At 38.6% G+C, this 21,336-nt stretch overlaps 1 protein-coding gene across 1 annotated transcript in view; it reads left to right on the top strand.

The window, feature by feature from the left end:
* The first annotated feature begins 728 nt into the window (after nucleotides 1-728).
* The window catches only part of c4h20orf27 (chromosome 4 C20orf27 homolog), a 97,387-nt gene continuing 76,779 nt past the window's right edge, over nucleotides 729-21,336 (top strand). Inside the window, exon 1 of the mRNA XM_039751955.1 lies at nucleotides 729-983. The gene's annotated coding sequence lies outside the window, so the exon portion shown is untranslated. The remainder of the gene's footprint in view (nucleotides 984-21,336) is intronic.

Genomic DNA, 21,336 nt, shown 5'->3' with positions numbered 1-21,336 from the left:
TTGTATACAGCAGGGGGTTTTGAACTTGGTCTTAGGGACCCACTGTGGCTGCAGGATTTTGTTCCAACCAGCTTCTGTTTTTAATTGGACATCTGGGCTAATTAAGTGAAGTGTTATTTTCCAGATTCTGTGTTTCAGGAACAATATAGAAATTGGAAAACTAAGATTGGTGAAAAAAAAGTATTAAAATGAACTAATCAGTTAAATGGGAATAATGTTTTTTTTTTTGTTTTTAGTTGTAGTTTAAGAAATAAATAATTATAATTTGACGATTCAAGATAAGATTTTGAACACGCACTGTGACCTTTGTCGTCTAGCTCAAAACGCCTCTCCCCGAAAGAAACGTCGCAGCATTAGAGCCGTCACCGTGACCCAAGACAGGAGTAAGGGTTCATTCCGCAGGGGAAAAAAATAGAAAAATGCCAACTACATTTGTGACTATCTTCCTCTAATCACCGCCTAAACATTATCGATGAACTGATAGCACGACGACGTCTAGACAGGCAGGCGCGAAACGTATTTAATCGATCAGTATGGGCGGAAATTTCCAGTTACAACAGAAAGGAGACAGATTGAAATGATTGGCTAAATCAAGTGATTGATAGGCACTTTGACCAACCACCATTGTTTCTCGATTATATGGATGTATAATTGGGTGGGTGTTCAGTGAGGCGTCTATTTATTTATCAGTTCGGGGCGGAGTGTAGCAGTATAATGAGAAGGCCGGGTTTAATGTTCCCGCGGCTGTTTTGGCGGGGCGTCCAGATATTCAGTAGGGCGTCAGTCAGGCCCTTTTGGTGGAGGCCGGACCGGGGCGTGGCGGACCGGACTGCTGTAAGAGGGCTCAAGGGGCAGGAGGAGGTGGAGTTGCGACGACAGAGTCGAAAGCAAAACTGGTGGAAATCTGCCAATCTGCACTTGTTGGATACTAAGAACTGTTCGTTTGCTTCTAGCCGCGGTTAGGCGGCTGCTCTTGAGAAAAGGTTAGTGATTTTTTTCTTTTGATTATTTTCTAAAACCGAATTTGGAATATTGTATGCCCGGTAATGTCCACGAACAACTCGGGGGGGAAAAGCTCTTCACTTTGCAGGTTAGTGCAACAGGGCATAAACGACGCTTCCCGGCCATTCCACTTTGAAGGTGACAGGCGTTGAGTAATACGAATTGAAGAGTGCGAGGTTCTTAGTGGGGGGGAAAAAAGGTCGTCGTCATCCAGAAACATTACATGGGGACCATTTGAACAGTGAATATGCCTTTTGTTCCTAAGAGATAATTAGGAGTTTTACTGGGCGCTAAATGACGATTTCAGACTCTGCTCTGCGGGTCTGGGTTTAGAAGCTGAACTTAAAGGAACCCTGCAGAGAGCTCACAGGAGCAACATTCCGTCAAGAATGTTGATAATCTACCCAAACGGGTAGTTCCTTTTTTTCACGGGGTTGTTCTCATATTCTAATAGTTTAAGTGGACACCGCGAAGTTGTCTGTTTCTTAAGGGACCGCTGGGTAAATTTACTGGTTGATGGTGAAGCTGCCACTGGCTCATAGGGAATGCTTGCAGGTGCCATGACTAAGCGCCGTGAAGATCCTCTTCATCAGAGGGCTGGGAGTCAAACCCGGACGCTCAGAAGTGTATTTTTGTCACGAGGATGTGGCAACGCACAGATGCACAAATGGGTACTGTGGAATGTTTTTCTTTTTTATATTACATGCAAGTACAGGCGACCTCACTATCCATGTAGGGGCTACGAAAGAAAACAACAATAATAATAAAAAAAACGCATCCGCTTTGGGAGAAAGTGTTGGAAAGGGTGATGACTGGGACTCTAGTAGCAACTCTCCGACACTACGCCGATAAAAGCTTCTTTTACAAGGGTGTGCTTATAATCTGAAAACAGGCTGCCGAAATTAATATTTGTGTTCTGAGTGTGTGCCTGATTTGCAAGGGGTATAAGCACTGCTAGTTAAGAGATGCTGCTAGTTGGGAAGTGTGTGAGTGGTTTGATTAATTGGGTAATGAAGAGATTTAGTACTTCTCCTTCACGAGTGAATTTTGAGGCCGGTAATTGCCCATCTATGGACTTGGAGTTCGTTAGTGGCGGTTAGGTGAAAACATGCCAGATGTCTGTATCGGTGGCACGGAATGCTCCCCATCTTTATAGGTTCCAATAAGTTGACTAATTTCAAAAGATAGGATTAAAGTGGCAGCTTGTAGAGAAGTACACCTTTGTACATGACAATCTGATGGGAATCTTTCTTGATACGAAGTGCTTTTTCGTTTATGTTGGTGTGAGTAGAACATGATTTATAATGTTGTTTTTTTTTTTAAACTGGGTTTTAAAAAATGCTCCAGCTTCATGATTAAATACACTGGTCAACAAGCATTTTGCTACTGGGAGTCTTTCATCTTTACTTTAACAGGTTTCACTTACTAACTACAAATCTGAAAACCATTTTCATCCAGCATGTCCAATTTTTTTTAGTTATGATGTTCCAGGTCTTGGACAGTAAAGGCAGATAACCATTTTGATAAATACCAGGGATGCTATTGAGATAAAAGAATTTGCCGCACATTACTAACAGCTGTGAGTCGTTTACATTGTCATTAATTTTATTTAAAAATTATTACTTTTTAATTGGCAGAAAAAAATATTTGCTACTAATTACCAGGTCTTGTATGACTCTAAAGCATAATGACACAACTCAGACATGACGGTGCAGTAGGTAGAGGTTTTACTGTTAAACATAACATTGCATTTCAGGACATTTTGTTTGTTAGATTCTCCATTACCTTGAAAATTTTGTCAAGGCGATGGACAGAAACGGCGATGCTTTTCAGCATTTAAGAAATAGGTTTGGTCTTGAGAAAAGTGAAGCCAAAATTAAGGAAGGTGTTTTTGTTGTAACTGAAATCCGTGAACTGATGCTTGATGATGAGTTCAAAAGGAAACTGAAGCCCACTGAATCAGCAGCCTCATTTGGGCAGGTTGTCCAGAATTTTCTTGGCAGTCACAGGGCAGAGAATAATGCTGACCTTGTGGAGAACCTGCTGAAAGCGTATGCGCTTATGGGAGCTAGAAACTCGCTGAAGATGTCATTCTCATCTCGACTTTTTTCCACCAAATCTGGGCGATTGTCAGAGATGAACATAGGGAAAGATTTGATCAAGATATGAAGGTGCTGGAAAACTAATATCGGGGAAAATTCACTCCTAGCATGATGATGGGTGACTTCTGTTGGTTCTTGCAAAGAGAGACGGATGTGCAGTACAAGCGCAAAAGCGAGTGCCTCAGAAAATTTTGGGAATGCTGACCTCACTTTTATATTAAGGTAAATTGACATAAATATGCTTTAACGTGTCTCTGGTATCGTCTTCTGGTTTGTTTTCAGAATAAACACATCAAAACAATTTTGGTGGGACATATCAGCACGATATCTGAAGTTTGAACTATTATATTGATATTCAAAAGTGTAAAAAGAGCAATGATGTGTCTCTCAAAAACCTGATGTGCTAGCTTAATTCTGATTTCATATATGAAATCACTGTAAAAAACTTAAAGAACTGCTCTGAAGTTTCCAGTAGCAAACAAAAAATTATATTTTTTTTGTAAACCAGTGTTATCAGAGACATGTACACTTTCAAATTACTGTCAATGTATTGAAAACTGAATGATGAGGAGCACCACCGTTTTATTAGGCTGGAGTGATGGTTTTTTGCAGTAGTATGGACAGGAAAATGACATTGAAGAATTCCCAAGATCTTGGTATATTCAGTGACAGAGTTCTGAGGGTTTGGTGGGCACTGAGGGGGGAATAAAAGTCTTGATTTATGAGCAGACAAAGTTGGGAGTTGTCGTATACAGCACTATAATGATAGAAAGATAGTGTCTGCTTCACTGAAACTTCAGAAATACCACACCCCCTTGGTCATTTTTGTTTTTTGCAAGATTTAAGACATTATTATTTTAAAAGTAGGAAATTGTGAGTGACCTGTACATATACAAAGTCGTCGTTTCACAGTGCATCCACATGATAATTGTTGGAATTAAAGGTACCCTTTAGATTTACAACCTGGCTCTGTTGCTTTCTATACATAGGCTAGCAGTTATTTGGATGAGAACTGTACATTTTAAAATAAACACATTTATGGCAGAAGTTCTTGCTCTGTGATTTGTGACTTAAAGTTGTGATTGCTGTGTGGCACACTGAATGAATTCCACTAGATATACTGTGTTTTGAATTGCAAAGTTTAGGTGTACAAGATGCAAGGGGGTCATAGAATTGTCAAAAAGGGACAGGCAACCAACCTGCATGATGTTTGCAAGTTCAGTGCCATTGTTGCATCTGGTATGCTTATAGGTTTAGCACAGTCGTTTAAAGTAGAAGCTAACAGACACTGTATGTGCCCATGATCCATTAGGTTCATTTTAATATGAAATCAAGTGTGTTGGTGTAGTATAACAACATTTCTTCTTCCATGTAATCCCATCCCATGGCCAAATTAGGTTGCTTTTTAATTGGGGGGGATAGGCACACAGCTAAATAAAGGACCATCCATTAAACATTATGACCATATATATTTAACTTCACTGCTTTGTTATATGCTCACAGTTGAAACATAAAAAAAATAAGAATTTGAACGTTTATCTCAGGTAGAGTATTCTTAGCCTTTCAATGAGAAATGTACTTTTAAGACCGGTTTAATATCAAGGAAATTCTTCCTTCCCTGTTTGCACATTTTTGGATCGGGCATGTATTGAGAGTCAAACATGGATCTTGCCTTCAGATTCTTCCTTTCTGAAAGTTGAACATTACATTTTTATGCCATGTAAACTACTTGGAATTTATTATGCTAATAGTATTGTTGCCTTGATGCTGAATAGAATGCCTTTTTCATTATAGAGTTGACTGAGTTTTATATTCCACTGTTTGTAAAGTGTAATTGGATTGGTGGCACTTTGTTAATGTAGTCTTTTTTTTTTAAATTTTAGCTTATTACCTTTTTTTTTTTGCAATTTAAGGGAAACCTCTAGGACAGTAACTGAGTGTAAGAACACTTTGCTAGTGGTCTGCTGGACAAAGGCACTGATTTGATGTTCTGAGAGTTGAGAAATCTGTAAAAGTTATTCAAGAATTATAGAACATTTGAGGTTTAAGTGATGTTTAATTTCTTCAATTGCTTGGATTATTTAATTTTAGAAATGCAGCATTCCTGCACTTGATGTTCAAGTATATTTGACTGAATATAGTATGTAACTAAAACAATAAAGTGGTATTCTGCAGTTGTAGAGTTGTAACTTAAACTATACAGGATATTTCAATTTACACTGTAGAACACCGATAACATTCACTCATGATTTCCACAAATACTTAATTTTAATGTCATTAATGTACTCAATATTTGTTACCTTTAGGTTGTTTATACAGTTGTGCTTGAAAGTTTGTGAACCCTTTAGAATTTTCTATATTTCTGCATAAATATGACATAAAACATCATCAGATTCTCACTCAAGTCCTAAAAGTTGATAAAGAGAAACCAGTTAAACAAATGAGACAAAAATATTATACTTGTTTATTTATTGAGGGAAATGATAGAATATTACATATTTGTGAGTGGCAAAAGTATGTGACCCTCTAGGATTAGCAGTTAGTTTGAAGGTGAAATTCGAGTCAGGTGTTTTCAATCAAAGGGAATGACAATCAGGTGTGAGTGGACACCCTGTGTTATTTAAAGAACAGGGATCTATCAAAGTCTGCTCTTCACAACACATGTTTGTGGAAGTGTATCATGGCACGAACAAAGAAGATTTCTGAGGACCTCAGATAAAGAGTTGTTGATGCTCATCAGGCTGAAAAAGGTTACAAAACTTTCTCTAAAGAGTTTGGACTCCACCAATCCACAGTCAGACAGACTGTGTACAAATGGAGGAAATTCAAGACCATTGTTACTCTCCCCAGGAGTGGTCGACCAACAAAGATCACTCCAAGAGCAAGGAGTGTAATAGTCAGGTAGGTCACAAAGGACCCCAGGGTAACTTCTAAGCAACTGAAGGCCTCTCTCACATTGGCTAATGTTCATGTTCATTAGTCCACCATCAGGAGAACACTGAACAACAATAGTGTACGTGGCAGGTTTGCAAGGAGAAAGCTACTGCTGTCCAAAAAACATTGCTGCTCATCTGCAGTCTGCTAAAGATCACGTGGACAAACCAGATGGCTATTGGAAGAATGTTTTGTGGACGGATGAGACCAAAATAGATACTTTTCATTTAAATGAAAAGTTCTATGTTTGGAGAAAGGAAAACGCTGCATTCCAGCATAATTACCTTATCCCATCTGTGAAACATGGTGGTGGTAGTATTATGGTTTGGGCCTGTTTTGTTGCATCTGGGCCAGGATGGCTTGCCTTCATTGATGGAACAATGAATTCTGAATTATATCAGACAATACTAAAGAAAAATGTCAGGACATCTGTCCATTAACTGAATCTAAAGAGAAGGTGGGTCATGCAGCAAGCACACAAGTCGTTCTACCAAAGAATGGTTAAAGAAGAATAAAGTTTAATGTTTTGGAATGGCCAAGTCAAAGTCCTGACCTTAATCCAATCGAAATGTTTTGGAAGGACCTGAAGCGAGTAGTTAATGTGAGGAAACCCACCAACATCTCAGAGTTGAAGCTGTTCTGTATGGAGGAATGGGCTAAAATTTCTCCAAGCGGTGTGCAGGAATGATCAAAAGTTACCGGAAACGTTTTGCTGCAGTTATTGCCGCAAAGGGGGGTCACACCAGATACTGAAAGCAAAGGGTCACATACTTTTGCCACTCACAAATATGTAATATTCGATCATTTTCCTCAATTAATAAAAATATTATACTTGGTCATTTATTTGTCTCATTTGTTTAACTGGTTTCTCTTTTATCTACTTTTAGGACTTGAGTGAAAATCTGATTGTTTTAGGTCATATTTATGCAGAAATATAGAAAATTCTAAAGGGTTCACAAACTTCCAAGCACAACTGTATATCTAATTTACTCATTCATTCTGGTGTTTGAGTTTATATATGATCCTGCAAAGACATGAATTCATGCCCCGTGTGATGATTTGGTTACCTATTGGCTGCTAAATAGGTTTTAATGGATTCCAGCTTTTTGTTTCATTTTATCCTTTAAACGTAGAGGAACAGTAAAACACATATGAATTTCGCTATCTTTACATATTCTTTCAGACAGAGTTACAAAAACTCAAAATTAAACTCTTTGTAACATTGTGCTTGAATGGAACAGTTTTCTAAATTAAAATATCAGGCTGGTTGTTGATGTACTCAGTACCTATTAGATGTATCATTTCACATATTTGTCCCTTCCCTGAGAAGCCTGTGTTTGTTTCCATTAGAGGTTACATACATTACAATCCCATCTCTGTTGGTAATATGATGGTTTTTATAAAAATACAGGTATCATTTTTCTCCCCCTTTTCAGTTTTGAAAATTATTGTGTTAAGCTGTATTATTCAGATACAGTAGTATATTGCAATAAAAAAAAAAACAGAAAGCAACTGTGAAATAAGCTTTTGCATTTAATTTTGGAGTAGGTATAGAATTCTTTTATTTTCTGAAGTACAGGCTTGCATTGCTGTAAAAGGACTCGCAGGGAGAAAGGATTACAGAGGGAAAACACTTAAGTTTATAAGATTTTCATGTAAATGGCTTACAAACATTACGCAAAGCATCTTCCGTTCCATTTAAGCTGATCTGGAAAGCTTTGCATTTTAATAAGTGAAGTGCTTTTGGTGGGGGCTGTACTTCTGAACAGCATTTCCGGTGTTCTACCATGAAACAAAAAGAACATAATTTTTCAGTTGAGCTCTAAAAATGATGCAAGATCCATCTGCAGTGCTGAAAGATGAAACTATAGCAGAGACATTAACCCTAAGAAATTTTTTCCAAAAGGATTTTGAAAAGTGTGTCTTAGGGTCATTATGATAAGTGTTTTGTTTACCTTCTTTAACTATATATATATATATATATATATATATATATATATATATATATATATATATATATATATATATATATATATATTTTCACAATACTCTTATCAGGTAAAAACATTTTATGTCATTCTGTTTCCAATCTGAATATTATCTCTAGTCATTTTTATTACTTTGGTTTCATTATTATACATAGCATTATAACTCCAAGAATTGTCTTGAATTAAAAAAATATATATTTGCACACCAACCAAAGTCTGATGTCTCCTCCAACCAATTGAAGTAATGCTAAAGCCTTAGAATTACAAGTAATGAGTACTCGCTTTCTTTAAGAGGAAAGCAATCAGGCAACAATAAAGTAGTGAATCAATGAAATGGTGCTATTTAATTGTGCAGTATGTAGCATCTCATTGATTGTTCATTTTTTAACTTTATTAAATTTAAAGTTGAAAGCATCCCTGTAGGCAATAATGATACACATGATCATAGAAACTCATGACTCAATCTATCCTACGTAAGTTTTTTATTTAATAATGGAAATGGATTTAAGTGTCACAACATCCCTTATGTAGTTAGACTGGGAATATGCATCTTCAGCACCCAATAAACACTCCTTGATATATACATAGGGGTTTGCGGGATCCCCTTGAGGTTGCTGGATATCATGGCTGGCCTATACACTGGTACTTTGAGTGCTGTGCAGAATGGATGCAGATCCTCTGTGTTTTTCCCAGTTGATTCTGGGGTTTGTCAGGTGTGGGTTCTGCTCCTACTCTGTTCAATGCTTGTATGGACTGGGTGTTGGGCAAGGTCGCAGGGTCCAGCAGCTGTGGGGCATCTGTTGGTGAAGAAAGATTCATGGATCTTGACTTTACTGACGATGCTGTGATCTTCACGGTGTCAATGGAGGCTCTGATTGGGGCACTCGAGAGACTAAGCGAGGAATCGGAGTGTCTGGGCTTGTGATTGTCCTGGATCAAAACAAAAACAACAGGCCTTTAATGACCTCTTGGGCACAGCCATCAGCAGTGTGTCTGTCTGTGGAGAGAGTGTTGACTTTGTCGAGAGGTTAACTTACCTTGGCAGTGACATTCATGTCTCTGGTGACTCTTCCTATGAAGTCGGGAGACGGATTGGGAGAGCATGGGGGTTCATGAGGTTGCTGGAAAGGGGTGTGTGGCGCTCCCAATATCTATGCAAAAGGCTGAAGGTTCAAGTCTTTAGAGTCCTGGTGCTTCCTGTCTTGCTATATGGTTGCGAGACATGGATGCTATCCAGTGACCTGAGACGAAGACTGCACTCCTTTGGTACTGTCTCTCTCCGGAAAATCCTTGAGTACTGTTACTGTTGGTTTGAGTTTGTGTCGAATGAGCGGTTGCTCATGGAGTCCCGAGTGAGACAAATTGCCTGCGTTGTGAGGGAGCATCAGTTACAGCACTATGGCCATGTGGTGTGTTGGGGACCCGAGTGGCTGGACCAGGCGAAGGGGTCGCCCACATAACACCTGGCTGTGGCAGATAGAGGGTCATATCCAGAGGGTGGGACTGGACCGTGCGTCTGCCTGGGGGGGGTTGCCAACCGGGATCCTGAGTTGTTTTGTCGTGTAGTGGGTGCAGCAACACACTGTACCAGTCCCCAACTTGACTTGATACATAACATACATTGTGCACTAGAGGAATTCATGAGAGATGAACCCTTAGGTTTGCAGTAGGGTTGCAAATCATTAATTGACATAGGAATGTTTTTAATGTATTAAATTTTCTTTCAATATATACAAATGTGCTTTTAATATTCTTTGGGCTTTGTACACATGCCATGATTTGTGTAAAATATTGCAGTGGTCTCTGTTTTTATTCATTTATTTTTAAATGTAACTAACTATTCAGCAGAAGTGTGTTAGAAATGCTACTGAGGCTCCTTTATGCAAACAGCAATGTGTCATAATTGCATAATGCCTCACTGGGTCTGTAACAGCTAAGGCAGAAATTTTCATTTTTTTTTTTTTTTTAAATTTTCCTGCTTTATAGTCATTCTGGTGTGTGTTCAGACCTTTTTTATGTATTATTCTTTTAAAGAGCTACTGTAAAAAGCCAGATTTCTCCTTGGGGACAAATAAAGATTGATCGATTTGATTGCTATAATCAATCGCATGCAGAACTTTGTTGCAGTTTGAGGAGAAGAGCTTTGGCTTATCAGGACAAGACCTAACATAGTGCCAGCAGCGCCTGCACCATCTGTTGTACTGCAGTGTGTGATATGCTTGTACTAATTTTTTTTTTTTTTTTCTTCCTTTACAACAGATACCTTTTACATATATTAACAGTTCTGCATAGATTCTCGCAACATAGGCAAGAAATGGATAAATGCAATTTTTGGATTATTGCTGCCCCTTAATAAGAAACCATATAAAGCAAATTAGCAGTCACTATCTTGAGTCTTTTTGTGCTTTACTTTAAGATAGCTTCCCAGCAGATTAGATATTATACATGGTCAATGAACAGAACTTTTTGCAACCTAGACACGCTTGCTTTTGAATCGGTAGACAATTGGGTGAAACATGAAGTAATAAATGGAAATTACACACATTTAATACAGAAATAATGCACAAACAAATCTTAAACTTTTGGGATTGAGTTGAGAGAAGCTGATCTTCATACCTAAACGTAGCCATTTAAGGAAGGGGATTCTTAAAGAAAAACTGTTTCTTCACATTTAGAAATTTTGAGATATTGTGCAGTTAAATATAGAAGGGCAGTGTGTAACAAGCTTTGTGTAAGCTAGCTATGCATTTCTATGTTGAGGTGTATTTGTTTTGACAAATCGATTTAGACCTAATTCATATTATTGTTACTCTAACCATTAGAGCGGTGCATATGCAATCATTATACAGATTACTGCTTTTGTAAACTGTACTGTTTCCCATTAATATGTGAATGATGCATATACTGTATATCGACAGCCCATCATAGATTAATGGCCCCATACATTAAATATGTAGGAATTAGAATTATAAATGTTATATATTCATTATTTTGGTAATTTTTGCCATTAAATGTTGGTGAAATTCCTTGTCACATTATGCAACTTTGGATAATGCAGTTGGTATATTGCCAGAGAAAGTGGGGAAATGTGGGTAGCCACAATGTTTGATTGTTGGTTTAGCAGTATAATTATTGACAAAACACAGGAAGCTCTGCATTCTACTTGTGACTTTACACTGTAGGAAGATAAGTAAATCAAGGTAAATAACTTTGGTGTGGAATTTTTTTTATATAAGTAATATTAATGTTTTTCCTTTTAAAGGCTATCACAAAACAATCACAAACAGAACTTTGCATGATACCTTGTAGTGCTGGGTGGTATACTGGTTCATACTGAAAACTGTTTTTTATTTTTGTTATGATATGGATTTTTCTTGTACCGCAACACCAGTTTAAATTGCCTAAACAACGTTCGGAACGTGACACAGCAGGAAACTAAGGGGGGGACCTTTTTCACTGCTATACCACTACAAACGCATGCAACAGAGTACATGCGGTAGTGGAGGTATTGCGTGGTGAAAATGGATGGAGAACATTCCGAAACTGAAGCTGGAGCAGGTGATAAAGTTGAACATGATGACACAGAAGAACTTTTGCTGAAAAAAGGAGTCACGTCTGTTTTCTGGAGATACTTGGGTTTTAAAAGGTCGGATGTGGACCATTCTGTTGAAATCTGTGAATACTGTTTCTATATTACTGGATAATACTTCAAGTCAAGTTGTACTTGTTTTGGGTTTTTCTTTTCTTCAATACTGTGCAATGTACCAGGGTACTGTCTGATAGTGTGACGTGTTGTCTTTATTCTCGACATTTCCACTTTTAATCTCGATGCTTACAATGAGAATAAAGTCAACATGTTGACTTTATTCTCGTAATTTGTTATTAAAGCAGAACATCATAAGCTAAACTTCATCTCAAAATGAATATTTAATTTACTAGATTTTCTCAAACCTTGTCATAAGTTGTGTAGCACATTAAATGCTTTGTGTTAAGTGTTCCCCGAGCCATAGTAATCGCTACGTGCTTCTTAAACTGACTTCCTCTTGCACTAAGAGGAGGTGCAGGCAGCACACAGAATACTTTTCATTTCATGATATTTCTGCTTAGTATGCTAAGATAAATACTTGATATAATTTTCATGATGAAATGCATTAAAGCATATATTAATCATGTGGGGGTACGGTGACGTGGAGGTTGCACTGCTGCCTCGCAGCAAGGTGGTCTCGGTTGTTCCCTGCCTTGAATTTGCATGTTTTTCTGGTGGGTTTATTTGGCGTGCTTCACTTTCCTTTTGAAGTCCTGTAGGATGTGGGGTTTTGTTATGCTGTATTAACCCTGCTAGTGTGTGTGTTGCTCGTATTCACCCTGCGATGTGCTGGCGCCACGTTCATGATTTGCTCCTGCTTCGCACGCAATGCTTGTTGGTATGGGCACAACCCTGAATGGATGGCATAATTAAATATGTATAACGAAGATTTTCTTTTTTAAGTTCTGAACACTGTATGGTCTAAGTTTATAACTAGTTTTAATTTCACAAAGACGTTTATCATCTGGTGGTTGGTTATGTGGAGAAATAAAAATGAAGAATAGGAACAGGGTGGTTTGGTACGTCAGATAGAGACAGCATGCATGCAATAAAGAAAGCCCACTCGGAAGAACATCCATTGATTTCTGTGTTTGTGTCTCCGACCACCAGATCACGAACCCAACATTTTACACTATTTAAGTTAAACCTGTGCAATACCCATTCATACATCCAGTTTTTGGAGCCTCATCACACCTGCCATAAAGTTCTCAACACTGAGCATACACCTGGGGACCCCTTACTGCGAGGGAGCCGCACTACCACCACACTACCATGCATGTTTAATATCTGGTTTAATGCATTTCATTCTGAAAATATCAAGTATATATTTTCTAAATATCATTCAAAATTTTCAGAAAGCAGGAATATCATGAAGTGAATCTATACTAATAAAAGGCAAAGCCCTCACTCACTCACTCACTCACTCACTGACTCACTACTAATTCTCCAACTTCCCGTGTGGGTGGAAGGCTGAAATTTGGCAGGTGCATTCCTTACAGCTTCCTTACAAAAGTTGGGCAGGTTTTATATCGAAATTCTACGCGTAATGGTCATAACTGGAAGCAGTTTTTCTCCATTTACTGTAATGGAGATGAGCTTCAACGCCGTGGGGGCGGAGTTTCGTGTGACATCATCACGCCTTCCACGTAATCACGCAGTACATAGAAAACCAGGAAGACCTCAAAAGCGCTCAAGAAAACATGCATTATATAATTGAGAAGGCAGCGAAACAATAAGAAGCGAGCGAGTGACATATACTACCATATTCATGAGTTATGCTACTTCGGAAACAAAGCACGATGTAAACCTACACTTTAAATTAAGTTCATAGACAGGCTGCTGCTGGCGTTTGTAATTTAGTGCCTGCCCATATAAGGCCGTCCGTCAGCGGCAATCCAATAGCAAACTGCCACGGGTAAATATTCACGGGTGAAGGACTGCGCTTATGGAGAGGAAGATGAGATGGTCAGGGTGGTGTTTGACACAAACTCAGCGAAACTGCGAGAGAAAGTTTTAAGTGCCAGGACTAAGGTAACATTAAATACAGCCATGGACATAGCACGAGATGGCACCAGCACAGCTGGGAAACTTCGATGCATGTACACCGAGCGGCTCACGTGAACTGGCGAGTGCACAGATAAAAGCAGCAGTTCCAAAGAGCTGAACAAAACCGAATTACACAATTGAAAAGGCAGCAAAAAATATGAAGCGCCTGATAAGCATATTCATAAATGCAGCTACTGTGGAAACAAAGCACACGGTGGAAAAAGTCAATGTCCCGCTAAAGGAAGACAGTGTAAAAAAAAACCGTGCATGCAGTGTGTCAGGTCTCAGATTAAGAAGAAGACGAGCTGTTTATTGATGCAGTAAGAAACAAATCGATGAATGAAACCTGTCATCTTTACAACGATTGACAAACACGGAATGTAACTTGAACACAACACATCCTACAAATACGAACCTGATTGAAAGAAATAATGATAATCAAATCCTTGATGACAGCAACACTCAGTAACACTCACAAAACAAATACTGTATATTGACAGTCATGTTACGTTATTTTTAAAATGTTCCCTTTTCTTTTCTACCTTTTTAACACACTACTTCTCCGCTGATACGCTGGTATATATATATGTATATATATATATACCGATCTACATACTCGAATAATGGATACTTTATTCGCCATCAATGATTGTTTTGGTAAAGCCATACTCGTGTATTCATTAGATGAACGGTAAAAAGTAAGAGCGAGGGAGGATGACTCATTGAGGCATGCAGGCTGTAGTGCGCCAACTCTATCTGAATTGCGCGATCACATTTGAAAAATATATCTTTTCAAGTTCTATTTAGTCCATATGTGTCAAACTCAAGGGTCAGCGGGCCACATCCGCCCGGCGTAATTATATCCGCCCGCGAGATCATTTTATATACTGTATTATTGTTATTAATGGCCCGGGTATATGAAGTGCTGGTAACACAATAAACTACAGATCCCATAATGCAGCGCTTCAGCTGCCTTGCCGAACACTTGCCGCTTACTAGAGTTATTGCGCACTGAGTTTGCACGGCGCTTTGGTGACTTTGAAGAACAAAAAAAGTCCGTCTACATGCGGCTCGAACCTTGTGCATGTTTGGTAGCACATATCTGTGCGAGAAGCTCTTCTCAGTGATAAAGACTAACAAAACAGCACACAGGAGACGCCTCACTGATGAGCACCTGCAATCCATCCTGAGAATCTCCACAACACAGAACCTCACAGCAAACAGAAACGAACTTGTGGCCAAAAAAAGATGCCAGGCGTCCAGCTCTAAAATGACATATGAGCAAAGACAACTGAATGATTTGATTTGTTATTGCACGTAAGAGCGGAGTCAACTGCTTTAACAAACAGCGTATTGCACTGATACTGAAATAGCTGTGTGTGTATATATGTAGATATGTATGTATATGTATATATATGTTTATATATGTGTGTGTGTATGTATGTAAATATATGTATGTATATGTGTGTATATATGTAGATATATATGTATGTATATATGTGTATATGTATAGATATGTATATATATATATATATATATATATATATATATATATATATATATATATATATATATATATATATATATATATATATATATATATATATATATATATATATATATATATATATATATATATATATATATATATATATATATATGACAACAACACTCATCACTCACAACAGTGACAAAACAATTACATTGACAATCAGGTTACGTTATTTTCAAAATGTTTCCTTTTCTTTTCATTGCTTCTTTAACACACTACTTCTCCGCTGCGAAGCGCGGGTATTTTGCTAGTGTCTTATGTACGGTGATCGCTGCCTACACCTCCTTTTAGTGTAGAGGAAGTCAGTTTAAGAAGCACGTAGTGATTAACAACTGGGTCGGGAAACACTTAACACAAAGCATTTAATGTGCTACATTAACTTATGACAGGGTTTTGAGAAAATCTAGTAAATTTAAACATTCATTTTAGGATGAAGTTTAGTTTAAAACATTCTACTTTAATTATAAAATAAACTGAGTAGTGGAAATGTCGACTTTAATCTTGACATAAACGGCGAGAATAAAGTGGAAATGTCGAGAATAAAGTGAACGTGTCGACTTTATTCTCGACGCAGTTTTTTTTATTTTTCTTCCCTGTGTCTATTTTTTTTTCCTTCACTGTGGGCCCTAATACGATTCCATAGGACTATACCACAAATAGCATTATAAATGCAAGTTGCAGTTTTATTATCTATACTAATAAAAGGCAAAGCACTCACTCACTCGCCACTAATTCTCCAACTTCCCATGTAGGTAGAAGGCTGAAATTTGGCAGGCTTATTCCTTACAGTTACTTACAAAAGTTAAGCAGGTTTCATTTCGAAATTCTACACGTAACGGTTGATAACGTTTGACAACGTCCGCCATGTTGAACTTTCTTATTCATGGCCCCATCTTCACAAAATTTGATAGGCGGCTTCCCTGCGCTAACCGAAACCAATGTACGTACTTATTTCGGTGGTATGACGCCACTGTCAGTCGCCATATTGAACTTTCCAACGTCACTAATTCTCCAACTTCCCATGAAGGTAGAAGGCTGAAATTTGGTACTTATTTCGGTGGTATGATGCCACTGTTGGCTGCCATATTGAACTTTTCAACTGTCTTTGTTACTTATGGGCCCATCTTCAAGAAATTTGGTACGCGGGGTCCCAATGCTAACTGAATCCTACTTGCGTACATATATACGTCCATAGCCTGCAGCTCAGTCACTGTGTGAGGCGGTGTTAGGTGCCCCATCCCAACGTCTCCCACTTTGTTGGCTGCCTGCCTATATAAGGCCGTCCGTCGCTCCAGTCTCTACATTCCCTTCCTTGCTTCGCCATGGGATTCACGTCTTCCTGCTGATAACTACAGCCTTTTTATTTAATCCACGGCTTCTCTGCTGTTTTATTGTTCATTTATTACGATTATAGTTATTGTGTAGGTATTTTAGACTGACTTTACATTGTTCAGGTACCCATTTCCTTTATCATTCCAACCGTACCCCCATTAACATGTCTATCTAGGTGATCACCATCGATCAAAGAACTGTCACTTACCGAGTGGTTTCCATGCCCGGAGACGGTATCTACCTTTTCCATTCTCTTTGTTACATATTGCACGGCCATATCAGGCTCACTCTTGAGGAACATTGTGTCTTATGTATTGAATGACCGGGACAGGTTCAAGGTGTGGACTGATGACGGTACAGGATATAATTATTCTACACAGGAGCACTAGAAGAGTGAATTGCTTAAGCCCTTCACCTATGCATTGCATGTGAGTTGATGGCTGCCGCTGAATTGTTCGGTTGTCGCTTTCAAGTGTACTGAAATGGCCAAATATTTTACACCTTTTGACAACCACCAATGCCTCTTAAACATCTTAGATTGACAGGTGACAATTTCAGTAGTGGACACTTTGATGTTTATGAGTGTTTAAACTCTCAAAAGCTGGATGTAAAGTTATCGATGAAACAGGTTGTATACTTACAATGCTTGACAGATGCCGAATGTCTCTTCAACACAAGTCCTACAAATACTGTCGTAATTGAAACAAACCATGAAACTTAAACCTATTATGACAGCAGATTTGAGATTTAAAACAAGATTACTGTTCACATGGCCAACTGTACGTTGCATGCTCAAGAGTAAGCTCAGCGCACAGCTTGGTCATATTACAACTGGAGGGCGAACTCGCAATGTGGTATACAAAGAGATCCTTAACAAATAATTATTGGTATATTTTCCCTCAGTTTAAAAAGGTTTAATTTTCTTCTTAATAAAAATTTTAAGGCAGTCCTTCGCCACTGCGAAGCGCGGTATTTTGCTAGTCTATATTAATAAAAGACAAAGCCCTCACTCACTCCTCACTAATTCTCCAACTTCCCGTGTGGGTAGAAGGCTGAAAATTGGCAGGCTCATTCCTTACAGCTTATTTACAAAGTTAGGCAGTTTTCATTTCAAAATTCTATGCGTAACGGTCATAACTAGAACCTACTTATGTACATATACCATCCATAGCCTGCAGCTCGGTCGCCGTGTGGGGCGGAGTGGCGTTCCTCATCGTCACGCCTCCCACGTAATTGAGTGCCTGCCCATATAAGGCCAGCAGTCAGCAGCAATCCAGTAGAAACACTCTGCCGCTAAATATTCGCGGGTGAAGAACTGTGCTTATGGAAACGAAGATGAGATGGTCATGGAGGTGTTTGGCACAAACTCGGCGACACTGAGAGAGAAACTTAAGTGCAGGGGTCTTAGCTGACATTAAATAAAGCAGTGGACATCGCACGAGAGCGCAAGCACAGCTAAACACCTTCGATGCATGTACTCAGAGCGGCTCACGTGAACTGACTGTGGACGCAGTACGCAGACAAAAAGCAAGAGCTCCAAAGAACGCTGAACAAAAAAAATTACTCAATTGAGAAAGCAGCAAAAGAATTTGAAGCGAGTGACGCATACAAGCATTTTCATAAGTACAGCTACTGCGGAAACAAAGCACATGGTGGAAAAAGTCAATGTCCAGCTAAAGGAAGACAGTGTTTTTAAAAAAAAAAAAAAAACCCGTGCATGCAGTGTGTGATGTGTCAAGTAAAGAGGAAGACGAGCTGTTTATTGATGCAGTAAGAAAGGAATCAATGAATGAAACCTGATATCTTTACAACGGTTGACAAACACGGAATGTAACTTGAACACAACACATCCTCCAAATACGAACCTGATTGAAAGAAATAATGATAATCAAATCCTTGATGATGGCAACACTCATAAGGCCGGAGTTATACTTCACGCGACGCATGCTGCAGCGGACGCTCCTACTACGCAAGCGTTTGTAGTGTTCATACTTGCACGTGTACTTTACGTAAATCTGGAGGAATCCACCAGGTGGCAGTGTGAGATATTATCATGGTGAGAACATGTTCGGCTTCTCTGTGTTGTGAATTGCCTAGAACACCTATTAAATTCTGATGACACCTTACCACGATATCTCGGAAAAGGAGGTTTATTGATTTAAATCCATCAATCCAGGGATGTGTCCATTCCAGCAAGCATTGGGCATGAGTGAGAAACAGTCCCTTGACGAGGCCTCAGCTCATTGCAAGATGAATACAAGCACACACATACACTAGTGTCATTTTAGCGGCACCAAATCCCCAAATCTGCATATCTTTGGAAGGTAACCGGAGCACAGTGTGGAATACAAGCAGGAAATACCAGCAGCATAACTCCCTGCGAGACAGCAGTGCTACCGCTCCACCACCGTGACACCCCATTTGTGTAATTATTCCCCCATGTGTGTAATTAACAGTATTCATTATTTAAACAAAATATGTACAATGTAACATACACACTTTAATGCATTTCATCATGAAAGTGATAACCAAGTATAAATCTAAACATTCTAAATGTGCAGAAAGTTGGAATATCATACATTTAATTTGTTCTGTGTGGCGATCTATTGCTGCTTTCCACTGCTGTCAGGTCCAAGAAGCTTGTAGCGATTAAAAACTGGGATGATGTTTGCGACGGTCTGCTTTAATGATAAAGTAAACTACTAGGTTAAAGTGGACATTTCGAGATTAAAGCTGAAATTTCCACTTTAATCACAAAATACACGTTTTTACTGTGTCCTTTATTTTTTATCACAGTGGCTCAAATATAACTCTATACATTATGTTGCTGTTAAGTTGAAAAAATAAAAAAGACGGCACAAAAGATGGTATGTGAGACTTTTAAAATGTATCATGTCATTACGTTCGGGAACTATCTACATGTGACAGCCTCTATGCAGATCCTACGGGATGAATGCTTTGATGTGGTGAAGCAAAATGCCGACATACAGATGCATTCGTGGTGCTTTTATATTCAAGCGTCGCATATTCCCGATTGTAATGACATGATGCATTTTAAAAGTCTCACATACCATCTTTTGTGCCGTCTATTTTTTTTATATGTCAAATATGTCAAAATTTTAGTTTAAGTTGTTTGCAAAACTTGTTCAATAAAAAGGTTCTATATTTTGACTGCAACTGTCATGCAGTGTGATTACATCTCTTCATTAGTGCCACACCCTTGAAAAATGTCACTTTATTGGGCCATGCAAACCTGTATTAATACTTGTGTGCACATTTAAAATGGTTTTTTTTGTACAATATACAATTCTCATGACAGAGGAATAGGTTATTCTTGCCAGTCTACTGCAGTAATTGCAGTGGAAAATGTTAACATCCACTCATGCATGCAGGAAAAAAATACAGTCGAATACCATGAAACCAGTATAATTTTGAAAAATACCATGATCTAGAATTTTGGTCATACCGGCCAGCACTAATACCTTGGCAAGCTCTGTATGCCCTGTTGCTTCGTTGAAGGTCATGCCTATACCAGGATGACGCCCGACCTCTTGCTGCATCCAAATAGTGCCATCTTTCGCTTTTTACACCTGGTGCAGCTGAGTTGTTCTTAGGTGTGAGTGGATGTTTCTTGCAGGGAGGACTTCTGTTCTTTCTCTGATGTAGAACCCGCATCCTCATCTGAGTTCACCTCGGTTATAGCACATCTATTTGAAAACGGTAGTGTCAGATTAGGGGAAGTGTGAATGTGACAGAGAGTATTTAGAAAAAAAAAAAGCTCACCCTTACAAGTACCTAAATTTACAGCAGTTGTTGTAGACTCCAATCAAATGTATGTTTTTATTGTATAATGGTAACAATAAGAGCAGCTCACTACTCAAAACGCTAATTTTGGGAAGCACCCGGAATCGAACCTGCAACCTCTTGATTATGAGTCTGCTGTTCTTACCGCTGCACCACCCAAGTGGTCGTGTCCGCGTCCTATCCTAACCCGATTTTTCTTTGGTTATTTTCTTCTTATATGATATGCTATTGTGGATGTCTGCTTGTCTGTCCAAAATTTTAAATTGACTGTAGCTCAAACTGTTTGACCTATTGACCTGAGATTTAGTACACATATACTACATGATGTCTATTATCTGCTTTAGAGGTGATAATTGACCTCAAAGGTCAACCCAGGAAGGTCATGGTCAAAAATCAAATAACCTGTAGCCTGAAATTTGGTTTACATATACTACGCTACTACTCTGCACTACAGCTTTATATTAAAAGCGGAGAGTTTTGGAATTTACTTTTTATTTTATTGTAGAATCAATTCTCTGCAACATGCGTGCAGTGTATTGTTATGGTCACCTGCAGCTTCCAAACCATTTGACCTACTGACCTGAAATTTGGTACATGTATATGGTCAACGAAGGTCAAGGCCAATGTAGTACGCTCAAGTCAAGTGTATTCGTGCAGTGCACCGTTACTGGTACTGTGTGCTTGTTTTGTTATATGTGTACCTTTTTATGAAAGTGTTTGTTTGATATTTGGAATTCAGTCTTCACACATTATACACATCATGTCAAAATTTTGACGTTCGTACTATAACATGAAAAAAAGTTTTTGTATTCGGTATGTGGTATTTCTTGCATTTCTCACATTTCCTGTCATCCTACACTTACATTGATCGTTCCGTAGACATGGAACACACATGAAATGCATGTTTTCCAAATATTATATAGTATATATTTACCCTATACAGTTCCAGGCACCTCATACCCATATAAACAAGACTTGAGCTGGGAGAAC

Source organism: Polypterus senegalus, chromosome 4 (assembly GCF_016835505.1).
Source record: "Polypterus senegalus isolate Bchr_013 chromosome 4, ASM1683550v1, whole genome shotgun sequence".
NCBI classification, from domain to species: Eukaryota; Metazoa; Chordata; class Cladistia; order Polypteriformes; family Polypteridae; genus Polypterus; species Polypterus senegalus.
The sequence above is the reverse complement of the archived record's forward strand: the minus strand, read 5'-3'. Positions and strand labels throughout refer to the sequence as shown.